The sequence below is a fragment of the Rhinichthys klamathensis genome, unplaced genomic scaffold (assembly GCF_029890125.1).
Source record: "Rhinichthys klamathensis goyatoka isolate OS25496 unplaced genomic scaffold, OSU_Roscu_1.1 h1tg000258l_1, whole genome shotgun sequence".
NCBI lineage: Eukaryota > Metazoa > Chordata > Actinopteri > Cypriniformes > Leuciscidae > Rhinichthys > Rhinichthys klamathensis.
The window spans coordinates 939360-952589 of NW_026606780.1; the positions used below are offsets into that span (position 1 = coordinate 939360).

Sequence of the window (13230 nt, forward strand, 5' to 3'; positions counted from 1 at the left end):
AGTGTTGTCTATTTAGCGGCGTGAAAATGTCCTCACCGTGACATCCCTAGACTAATGTATCTTTTCCTTTTTGGACCGGACTTAAATAACCAAGAGAATCAAAATACAAGTGTGAACACACCCTTAAAGGGATAGTTCAACCAAAAATGAAAATTCTGTCTTCATTTGCTCACCCTCATGTCGTTCCAAACCTGCATGACTGACTTTCTTCAGTGGAACACAGAAGAAGATATTTTGAGTAATGTTGGTAGCCAAACCATTTTGGTTACCTTTGACTTCTATTGTATGGATAAAATATCATCTTTCATGTTTCATCGAAGAAAGTAAGTTATAGAGGTTCAGAACAACATGAGGGTGAGTAAATGAAGTCAGAATTTTCCTTTTTGGTTGAACTATCTACAGTAGCCTGGATGCCAGCCCGAACCCCGCCCACAACATTTTTGGTCGGGAAGTTCGGTCTGGACTCGCTCCATTGAGGAGTAATTATGATCGGTTCAGAATTAGTCGGGCCAATCAAATTGCCAGGGCGGCCTTTATAGGATGATGGACAGATGATCTGCAGTTACGTAATCATCACGTTATCAAAGAGCGCTTGGGTTGAACTGGTTTCCCTCAGAGATGACTGCAGCTGGAGAATCGAGATGTATAGATTCCGCTATTGCGTCTGTTGTAAAAGAAATCGACAGCACATTCATTTTAATAGACGAACAGAGAACTGCAATCAAGACATTTGTCGATCGGAAAGATGTGTTTGCCGTCCTTCCTACGGGATTCAGCAAAACTTTAATTTACCAGCTGGCTCCGATGGTCGCTAAGAAGATGGGACGCAATGAAAACCCTGTGGTCGTTGTGGTTTCTCCTTTGGTCGCACTCATGGAGGACCAAGTAAAAGAATCAACACTCATTATTTTACTACTTCTTCCAGCGTGCGTGTAGTTGAGGTCTGTTGACAATTTGCGTAGCTCATAAAAAAACACTTACTGCGTTGCTCTGATTGGTTGTAGTAGGTCTATCCAATTGAGTGCAGAGGTTTTTTTTTCCTGGTTCGGTTAAGACACGCCTCATAATCAAAGCCCTATGGAGCAGTATCAGACTCACATTCTGACTAGAATTAGAGTATGATGAAGTCAGGCTATGAACTATCCATTTAACCTCTAAACTTAGGAATGTGCTTATGTCATACTGATTCAGAAGTATGTATTTGTGCTTTGAGCTTTCACAGGTATCATTTCAAGATGAATAGAAATAGAGCAAAATTAGGTACCAATTTTTGAACCAATACCGGTCTGAAGCAGCTCTGTCAACCCTCCTGAACCCTCATGTGGACTCAAAGACTCTGGATTCAAAAAGGAGGAGTTTAGACACAAAAGTGGCTTTTTGACCTCTCTTACTGTTTCAAACTCATGAAACAAACTGACAAACAATTGACACTCACAGCAACGCAGACGGATTATAAAGGTCATCTGTCTGGGTCCAAGTCATTTCTTTGGTGGTACAGTGCAACTTAAGGCTAAGACGCATCCAGAGAGGATGAGACCGTCTACGGTCCCACAGACAGACTCCTTGTGTTCCCCGTCTCTAATGAGGATCAGATGAGGAACATGATACACCACAGCAGCACAACCACACACACGCACAACATAAAGACTCCACTTGACGCCTGTGGTCGGTAAAGATCTAATAATACCTTCAAATTTGTTATATATTGCATGATCTATAAATATTGTAATGCTATACAGAATTTTTTAACTGCAGACATATTGAGACAATTAAGCTATTTAAGGTCATTTAAATAAGGATAATATGGAGGTATATTAACTTCCATGTTTCTTAATAAGCATCCAACCATTGAAGAGAGCTCTGGTTATGAATGGAGAAACAAAAGAGACTAAATCATCTAAATCAGTCTGTGGTTCAGCCAGAGAACACAAAAGCCATCAGGAGAACCCATCCGCCAGAAAGAAAACAAACACCCCTATTTCTCTCACATACTTTCCTTTGATTAAAGGACAGAGCGCTATAAACACAGTCATAATGTATGTTAATTTCAGACAGAAGGAACACATTGTTTCTAGTTGCTTTTATGTTTAAATATACAAAGTGGAAAATGAAAAAAACATGAGGCAAACTGTTTGACCGACCAATCAGATTAATTGTTCAGGCAAAAAGCAGCAGGTTAGAGGTCATATCACAATTTGCAATGGAAAGTTTATGGCGGTAAAACCATCAAAACAGACTCAACAATTGAGCACATAAGCAAAGTCCATCAACTTCTGACAACACATCCTAGGAAAACCCTCTCCCACTGTTCTCAGACTGACAATGTTTTTTTATTTCTTAAAGGGATAGTTCACAAAAAAAAAAGTAAATTCTGTCATCAATTATTCACCCTCATTCCAAACCCTTAAGACTTTTGTTCATCTTCGAAACACAAATGAAAAGGTTTTTAATGAAACCTGAAAGATTTCTGTCCCTCCATTTAAAGTCCATTCACCCAAAACTCTGATGATTCAAAAAGTTCATAAAGAGAGATTTATTTTACAAACTTTATGAACTTTTTGAAATCACCGTTTTGGGTGAATCGAGCAGTTTAATCAAAGTCTTCTGAAGAGAAACAATTGCTATATATTATGAACATATTTAGGCATGTGACGGTATAACATTTTCATGTTTTCTCTATTGCTGAAGCTTTTATCACAGTATACTGTTTTATCACGATATTGAAATAGGTTGCAAAAAAGTTTATGTTAACTAATGAATAAACTAATATTAAATAATGGAGCCTTATTGTAAAGTGTGACTAAACAATAAAGAATCAAAACATATATATTCAATCAATATCATGGGGCATGTTGTAGTCCAGATTAAAATAGAGATTTAAGGATATTTATTTTCAAACTTAAAATTTTTATAAGTCTTTAGTGTCATAGTTGTGAATCGACTTTCAAAGAAGAAATCTTTCAGAAATCTTTCATGTTTCATTGAAAATTCTGCTTACAAGTCAAACAAAAGTATTATGGAACAACATGAGAGTATATGACAGTATTTTCATTTTTGGGCGAACTATGCCTTTAAAATATTCCGTCTGGCATCTTTGTCTATAAATTTTTTTAGAATGTAGGACAGGAACTTTAATTAAACATAATACTAGTGCTGCCACTAACGACTAATTTTCTAACGACTAATCTTTCGACTAATTTTTCGATTAGTCGACTAATCTAAACGACTAATTAAAAAAAAAAATCAAGTGTTTATTTCGTTGTGTCCACATTATTTTTATTTATTATAACAATCTAAGCATTAAGTATCTGCATTTCCATTAGGCTATGCCATATTAGTCAGAGTCCTAATCTAATCCTCTAATAACAAACATGTATGTATTACTTAAATAAGCTCTTTGTTCTGCCTTAAAAAATGTACAGTAAGCTAATCATGATTAATTTATGTACATTTCTGAAAAGCATAACTGATAACATCACTCTGAATAGTAAAGTAGATCCAATGCATTTTCTGTGAAAAGCGCTATACAAATAAATTGGAATTGAATTGAAAGAGTCTAGCCCACTATGAGTCGCGCTGAAAGCAGGCAGGCACGCAGTTATGTAACGTTAGCTCGCGTTTACACTTGCGTGCATGGCGGGCCGTGCCGCGGTTCGCGTGAATCATGTGTGAAAGCAACACGGACTCGGGAGCGCTTGTTCAGGAAGTTAAGTAACCTGCCCATGCGTTTTAGCTGATTATGATGCATTTAGTTAAATAAAACACATGTAAGGGATGATAGTGTTGATGATTTACCTTGGATACGCGAGAGTTGAGTCTGCAGTGTATTCGCGCATTGCGCGTGCAATCAGGGCAACACATTTGGAAATTCACTGTCTCCTCAAAAGAGTCCGTTTGAAAAACACAATATATTGACCCGCGTTCTGTTTTCTATCATGCGCCGTGCACGTTTGCGATGGCATAAGATGCACGCAAACTCAACAGGGTTCGATAGAATTGAGTGTGAAACCAGACCAACGCTGCGGAGGGCGCCGGGAACAATCGCGCTCGCGCTCGGACTCGGACCGCAGCAAACGAGCCCACTGTGAAAGCTCCGTCACCTGCCTCCGCAATTTTTCATATCAAAGCAGTAAAGGTGGGCGGGAACGTGAAGGAAAATGATAGCAGATAAACCAGCAGGGCGCGCACGGCGCACAGACTGGTGTGTGGAGGTGAATTACAGTGAGCCGTTTGTGACGGGAGACCAAAAATAAATAGCGGTCAATAGTAAAACGACACGTCGACTAAAAAAATTGCCGTCGACTAATTTGCATGGTCGATTACGTCGACTAAGTCGACTAATCGCGGCAGCACTACATAATACGTGCAATAACTATTAGGCATGTAAATGCAATTTGCCTGTCAACTTTAAAAAAGCCAGACTCATGTCTGTATGCCGACATGACTAATCAACAACGACTGTTACTGCATCTGTGACTAACCATAAAAGCACTGTAAATATCTCAGCTAATGGCCTAACAGAGAAACTACAAGACCAGAGAGTGTGATGTGAGTTCCCAAGAGGAAAAGTTTTATCACCAAGTTTCCAACCTTTTAAAAAAAGACTCATTCCATTGAGCTACAGAGAAAAAGACAACTTTGTCTTTTTGAATCTCACATGATAGTTAACATAAATCATCTTCCGTGAGGTCCAGTTCAGTGGGAATCACAATCGAAGTGTCTTACTGCCAAGCAAACGCAGCAGTGATCTCAATGGACAGCTGGCTTTAAACCAATCAAACTAAAAAAAAACTGAAAAGAAATATGAAGACACCTTGGGGACTTTAAGATGATTGTATCTAAAGGAACAGTACTAATACAACTATTAAAGTTAGGGCTGACGCCAACACAAAATAAAGCCTTGTCATGGTTTTCTCATCTATGCTCAGCGGTACAACGGAACAATACAAAAGTGATCTAACATTTATGAGTGTGTGCAATATCTGCCAATCCCATGCCAGATATCGTCCAGTCAAGGCTGAAGCTTTCAAACCCTTCTTAAAGAATAATGATAATCATACTCAATATCTGGCAAAATATTAAAGAATGTCTGCAAGATGCATGGTTTGAGTTCGGATTCGGATTTGATCTTAAAGGGAAAGTTCTCCCAAAAACAAAACAAAACAAAAATTCACTCACCATCGTGTTGTTCCAAACCTGTATGACTTTATTCTGAGGAACACAAAAGATAGCCTATTTTGAAGAACATTTTAACTCTTTTTTTTTTTTTTTTGTGGAAAACAATTTTGAAAAAATATCCATGTAATGAAAGTTAATAGGGTCCAGTGTTGTTTTGAACCTCACTGACAATTTCTCTGACATTTTTCTAAATATCTTCCTCCTTTGTGTTCCACAGAAGAAAGTCAGTCAGAGATTTTTTGGGTAAATGATTCTATTAAAGTGGGAACTGCAGTGGCCTGAAAGGTTTGGACAATATTTTATCTAGACACATCCAAATTCTTTAGCTTAACAGTCTTTGAGGGGCTCGATTTCGGTTGCAGCCTGAATGAAGAGCAAGCAGCAAATCTCTGGGCTTGCGTGGACTCAGAGGGGCCTCTCTAATAACCACTCGTAGACTGTGTGCCACAGCCCTTCCCTCTCAAAGCCACAGACCACTGCTATGGTGCATCTGGCAGACTGCTTATGAGCCTGGGGTGCAAGCTAATTGGCCACAGGAAGGCACAGAATATCCAATGATGTAGTGTATTTATTCCCAGTTGGACTGGCCCCTCATGCAGGGCCAAAAGGTGACTTATAAGCACTCTGAAGCTGGCCTGAACAGTTGTTTCTACAGTAAGGAGAGTAAGGGGGGTCGTCAAGGGCCCCGAGACAACATCCTTTCGACTCTAACCCTATTCAATCAGACTTCCTTCCTCGAGCTACTTCTTCAAAATGCCAAAGATCTTTATCAAGAATGCCTGCGATACAACACACAGATTCAGGTAAACGACAGCAATCAGAAAAATACAATCACTTTATTTATTTTTTTGTCCCATTAACATGAATTTAAAGGTCTCATTGAGAACTTGAAACCAATGAATGTGTGAGGAGCTGCGTGTAAAACAAATGAAAACTATGAACTACGAACAACTGCTTTTCCCACATGTCTTTCTGTACAGCTAGTGTGGTCTTGAACAGGCTTAACTTTAGCACTGAGGTCACCACCATAATATACAGTCCAGAGACACAGCTGGAGAAGTGACAAAAGAACAGGAACTTTAGAAAAGGCTGAAAAAACATTAGCTGTGCGCAAATACAGTATGCTTGCCCAGTGCTTATCTGGATAGCTTGCAGACTGATGCAGAATCAGTGGATATTGCAATATGTCAAGACGTCACCAGTGATATGGATGGAGCATAAAGTTGTAATGAGGGAAGAATATTGGTGCAATTAACTCGAGTGCTGGTTCATATCAGGACACAACACTCTTCATGCATGAATGAGGCAATTCTGAATAGAACATTTATTCGCCACACACATAAATTAGGGTGGGGGAAAAAAAGAAAGAAAAATAGAGAGTCCAGGTATCTGGCGACAATATGTGAGAATGCAGTGTTTCTTATCGAATATCCTAATCCAAACCCCATGCATCAAATTTAGAGCTGACAGAACTTATCCTCCCATTCCATGGATATTGAATACTAAAGCCAGTCACTTCCAAGCGAAAAGCCAAATCTAAGGCTCTTCCCTTTAATTAATCCACATTATTTGGAGTTATTCGTATGAGAAAAAAAAAAAGAAAAAAAAAACATCATTCACTGTGGAACAGATTTAACCTCTTGAAATATACAATACCGCAAATGTAGGAGAGAAATCATTCATGGATGTTTTTGGCTAAATGTTTATTTTAACTAAATGAAGCTCCAGACAATGAATAAGTCCAATGCCGGAAAAAAAACATACAAAAAAATATGGTGTTCAATTTGACCACATCCAGAATCCTGATATCATAATAAGAAAATATTTTTAAAAAATTTAAAGGCTTCACTGCCTATACTGTTGCGACTCCCCAAAAATATAATATACATGAATTAATTGGAAATATACATAAATATTTCACAAATATGTAAAGTATACTTTACTTTTTGGAAATAATACATACTACCATTAACTTTAGACCAAAGGCAAGCCCATTGCTGCTATTTAAAACTGACTTAGCACAGCAGATGTTTTTCAACCAATAAACTTTCAAAAGTGCTAATCATGCATTGTGTCTGCTGCCTCTGCAGGTAGAATGAGCGCCAATTTAAATCAAAGACACAAAAAAAGTGCAGCAGAAGTGTAAAAAATTGTCTTGACTTTCACAAACTTTTTAGGCTTCAACAGCACAATAGTATTAATCACACCAAACCACAGTGCATCACAGAAATGCTAATCATGAGCTTGGCTGCCACTTCCAATTAGGAGCTTCCACAAAGATCAATCCTGACCCTCAACTCGACTTTATAAAACAGCCAGAGTGTGTGAAACTTTATCTGATGCTAAGGACTGTCAAGAGACCGCATAAAAGTTCTGCGGTCACACAGACCTCAGAGTTGGCCGTAATTATCACGGTGGGGGTGTGAGGTACCTCAGGAGGGCTGTCAGATCGTAGGACTCTTCTTCGAAGACCGTATTTCGGTTTCCTGCGGATCTGCTATGAAGGAGTTTGTATTCCACATTCAGAGATTAATCAATCATTTAGGAGGACCAGATTTTCTGTAGCCATTTCATTCTGTCAAGACACATCCCTGAACTGTGTGAAACAGAAACATTTCAGTCAGAGCCTGCGTTCCAAAACTATCACAACCGATTACAGCTCATGAAAGAGAGAGGTCTGGGAACCAGAAAAAAAAAAAAAGAGCGAGGAGATTTTAAAAGTGAGGTTAGGGGATGGGTGTGGACCACCAGAATGCTTGTAACAGGCAATGACTTTAGGTACACTGTCAATTCAGCATGCAAGCTAGAGAAGCTGTGTCTCTGGGAAAGCTTAGACAAAGAAAACCTGACCATAACATAAAAATAATACAAAATATTTTACCATAAAAAAACACCGGTTTGATTTAGCTACCCTACGTTAAAAAAGCACTGCTCTTGAAACGAAAATAAGGATGTGGTTTTTGTACGTGAGCTTAGACAAATAGCAGCTTCTCACAATCACAAAGCAAACAGGAGCTCGTACACAAAACCCTATATGAAAATCCCTACCACTCTCTTTCTCAGTCTACGTGCAGCCTGCAAGCAGATGGGTCCGAGTCCTCTGAAAATGCGAGGTCGCCATAGCAACCACTCACATACATTTGGTCTCTTTTCAGTGAAAAGATATGCAGAAGGGGCAATAGTGCTTCTTCACCTTCCATCTGTCTGGCTAGCTGCCTCCATGCTTGGTGCACTAGCACTACCATAAGTGAAGCGAATTCCTTGAGAAGGAGGGAGGCTTGGTGGCTTACGGAGGTATTTCACAAAGCAATCCACCATCTGCTGACCACTGCCAGGTTGACAGTTGAAAGGGAGGGGGAGTCTGGCAGGTCTGACCTCCAGACCAAAACAAGATGTGCAATTAAATCAAGATGATGAAGGCCATCGACACACCTGTATACAGAAAGATCTCCATTATACACAAGCACTGCCAGTTTTCTGTGCTGTTTTGATCTTAAAGAAATAGCTCACCCAAAATGACAATTCTGCCATTATTTATTAATGCTCATGTTGTTTCAAACTTGCCTGCTGTTATTTTTCAGTGAAACATTCAACAGGGATGCACAATACTGTGTAGTGGTACCATAATGGTTATTGCCGATATTGGATATTTAATTGGTGCTCATTTTCCTTATTTTTACATTTAGATTACCTTTGCCGTCATCTAATGTTCACTTAAGAGTCTTTTGTAAATCATTAGCAAGTGTAAAATTAATATCATTTGTTTCATTATGTACATTATAATACTGTGATGCATAAATTCACTTGTAGCATTTAAAATTATTGATTTAAAAAATATATTTTATTTTATTTAGACAAAATAGCATTACGAATATAAAATAGCAATTCATCTGTTAAGAACCAAGAATGACTAAAAAATATATAAAATAGTCCACACAACATGTGTGTTGAATCCAGAGTAAAAGATTGAAATCGAAGTCACAATTTAGATTCAATTGCTTGTTTACGAATCACTGATCCTGTCAGAGCAGTTGTGGCCTTAACAACTCACTGGAGGGCAACACTGTCATTGAATAATGACATGAATCTGTTCCTCACACAAAGCTATCATATAGCTTGATCAAAGACCAGTAATATAAAATTATTAGAAAATACAGCATGGACTATTTTTATGGTGCTTTTAGTGTAAATTATTGGAGCTTAACAGCTGTGATCACTAGAAACTGGCCTTGTATGATGTTTAAAGATTTCCTAAAATATTAAATTATTTGTTTCAAAGAACAAAGTAATGCAGGTTTGGAATGATAAAAACAATGATAAAATGTTAATTTTCCGTTAACTATTCTGAAAAAAATCCAAAGACACAGTAGGACAGAGGGACATTTTATGCACCAAGCCCAACGTCCTTGGAACTTACAAACTATATTCAAACTCAATCTGGTCCTGACAACATAACTGGTCATTGCGATTGCAGTTGGGATGGTTGTGGTTAGGGTGGCCACAGGGCCAGGCTCAGTGTGGCCTTGACTGTTCCTCTTTTAATGCAGTGATGCAGAGGAGGAAGAAGAAATCACTATATCTGTGGGTGACCAGAGTGCTCCAGATGTGGGATTCTAGAACATTCCTTTGAAAAAGTTGAAGAAAAAAAACATGAAGACAGACACAAGAGAAAAAAAAACAAATGATAAATGCCATGTAATTTACAAATCATCATTTCAGGGGCATGCGTGTTGTTTTTAGGAAGCAAATCAATATTCTTGGATAACTATAAATTAGTCGGATAAACTCCTCTGACAGCTATTAGGGGATATATCACCAAAATCTATTTCTCTGTGGTCACAGATTTGCTATTTCGAGTGTGGAAAAAGTGAGCACCGCGGTGGCTTTATTGAACTTTTGTGACCTCCAATTAACACTGTTTTTGTGTAAAGGAAGCCCTGTTTTTTCTTCTTCTTTTTTACCTGCCTCTTTTACAACTGGGCGTTAAAGGGGACAATCCAGCCCAGAGGAAAACAGATGTCATGGTCTTAAAAGCCCTATTTTCAACTGTCATTAGCCAGTTAGTGACAAAGTTATGTAGGCCTACTATAAGTTTGACAGAGGGGGAGAGTTATTGCATTATAGGCCTTAAGAAACTAAATAAATGATGCATTCTTTCTGAAAAGCATACATCCACAACCCCACAAAAGTCTACATTTGAATGGCTTTGAGTCACTGGGTTACATTTAAGTCTGTAACATGCCATTCAACATGAATGAATGACTATGGCTTGCATAGGAAGTGGACTTTGTTCCACATAGTCCAACTGTAACTTATATTCAGTCAATTTTAAGCTTATCACTCACTTTTTTAAGATCAAATAAACAATGCATATATAAAGTCTGATTCAAAAACAATAATAAAAAGACTAACGACGATGAAACTTTTCTACTTCACCCTCCATAACATTTGTTTTTCACATAGGATCTATACTACATTTCCAACGACGTGACTCAACGTAACAAGATACTGTTTGTAACAGCAACACGTCGGCTTCAAGGTAAACAGCGTAGCAATTCACGGGTAAACTGTATATTTGGGAAGTTCAGCGTGTATACAACGACGTCTGCGTGCACATTTCTATCGTGTTGAATGTCACTCGACACCGCTGTTCGGATAATTCACAACAATACATCTCTCTGATCATGCCATGAACCATTAGAACGTGCACATACCTGAACAATGTGAGGAAGAACATGCGAGGAAATCCTCCGGCGTGTTTTGCAGAATTCTACTTTTCCACTACAATTCCCGAGTTCAAATCCACCGTGGATGTTCCAGCAGGAATTTTCCCACCGAAGGAAAGAGCAATGTGAGCGGAGGATGGAAGAAAGGGAGGGATAACAGAACAGAACGGAGGCGGCGCCTTCACCGTCACGAAACTTCCAGCCTGGAAGCATTTTGTCAACACATCATAGGCTAGCCTACAATAACCTGCATTTTGCAACAAAAAAAAATATGTGAGAAAACTGACAGTGCCTTACAGAAATGTAACAATGTTACATAGTGTATGCCAAAATACCACAGTTAGTTTTACTAAACCTGCAATGAAAATGATTGAAACTTAGACAAAATATAAAAGAAAATATAAATATGAAAGAAAATCAGTCCAGTAAATGTTCATCCTGAGAAATTAACACAATATAAAAGTCACTCTTTCATTTAATTTATGAAATCACTAAACATTTGACACCAAAAAAAAGCTGTTTACTCGCTGAAATGTATGAACTCCCAAGAGGGCCAAAGATACATAGAATATTGTGTACAAGTTTTTCAGCAAAGTTTTGATTTGTAATGTAGAGGCCTTCATGTATGCCTATCAAATATGATACACCAGGCTTTATAGGGTTAACACAATGGATTGTGCACATGTGGAATGAGGTTAGATATGTATTATGATGCCGATTTTGTTGTTTGTATTTATATTGTTTTAAGCGAATTAGATTATATTCAAGGATTAAATGTAGCCTATACATTTTGTCTGTTCATTTAACACAAAAAGGTCCAGACACATTTTATGACCTCAGCCTGTAACAAAACAACACTGTATTTGAATCTCTTTAGCTTCAGCCCCACAAACTTGTGCAGCAGTTCCAAAGCTAAAGGTTTGATCTCATTGATAGTGGCAGCATAGATTACCCATTAACAAACCGTGCAGGCAGCAGATAAGGCCACCTGCCAAAGCAGCTACATCTTTCTCTATCCTATCATCAGGAGGGGTCTGTCTCTGTTCTGAAAATCACCCCCTACTGGGTGGATATAGTGCGAGACAGAAGGGGTGTAAAGAGCAATGTAATTGGTAGCAGAGGGAGAAAGTTTGTCAGTGAGACTGGGTGTATTTAGAGCAAGTCACAAGAGAATGGGTGGAACATAGTTTTTGTAGAAAGAACAGGATCCGAGGCAAATTAAAGAAATTAAAGCAAAGCAAAGCCAAATTCATTCACATTGTAAGAACACACAGAGGTTATCAAACTGACAAAAGTAGCTATATGCACCGCTATATCTAGGCCTATACAAAAACATGCTGAAGAAAAACAAAATGCCTAAAAGTGACCTAAACGTCCTCTAGTGGGAGCCATATCCCCAGTAATAACTGAGCGGACACATCACCTTTGCCATAATATTATATTTTTGGATATATCATACACACAGTTATTTAAAACCAAAGCTCTTCTTTCATGAGCTCCTATGTACATTTCTGTACAATATTGAAAGTAATTGGCAGAGAGATGTTGAAAATTTCACAGTAACACAAAAGCAAAATTGAAACCAAACTATTTATTATTTGTTGTTGTGAATACAGTATTAGTCCGAAAAAACTATAACTTGACCTTTGTTAGTGTGAGGCACTGATGAATTAGTGTGTCACTTTGATAGGTTGTGTTTCAAAAAGGAAATCAAGATATTTCCTGTTGGATTTTTGTGTTTTACATAGAGAATTGTGTGTTGTGGTTTGCAAAAAGTGTTTTATGAAATTGAAAACTGAGTCGAAGCCCGAGAATTACTTGTCCCGTAGATCTGCTGCATGTGCGCTTTAACCTCGTGCACGAGCAGATCGTTCAAATAGGGCCCTTGGTGTGTGGTTCTGGTGTTTGGGTGTCAGGTTTAAGAAATTGTGTGACAAGTAAGGATTTTGTGTGTAAGCAGTTGGAAAAAAACCCAGTAAAAGCAGGCTTAAAATAAACAAAAATAAAAGATGAATATGATGCTGAAACAGAAAAAAGCAATTAGATATCAAGTATTACAGTTTTTCACAATTGTTAAAACACTAAACCCCATTCTCTGAACCAAATTCTCAAAGGCCTAAACCCATTTGTCAAATAAATCACTCTTTCTGTAAAACCTTAACAAGTTCAGGCAGTGGGACACCATTTGCTAATCTCATGCACTCTTTTTTACAAAAATCTAAACACATTCTTACTCACTCTGTTGCAAAACAGTAAACACAAGTGGCAAGAGTTAAACACAACCACAAAGTTGTCATCGTTTACACACAACTTCTCAAAATTGTTC

General features: G+C 38.1%; 1 protein-coding gene across 1 annotated transcript in view; it reads right to left on the minus strand.

Annotated features, from left to right (window-relative positions):
• Positions 1-11051, minus strand: part of ccdc102a (coiled-coil domain containing 102A) — a 76008-nt gene extending 64957 nt beyond the window's left edge. Inside the window, exon 1 of the mRNA XM_056267309.1 lies at positions 10893-11051. The gene's annotated coding sequence lies outside the window, so the exon portion shown is untranslated. The remainder of the gene's footprint in view (positions 1-10892) is intronic.
• Between the last annotated feature and the right edge of the window lie 2179 nt (positions 11052-13230).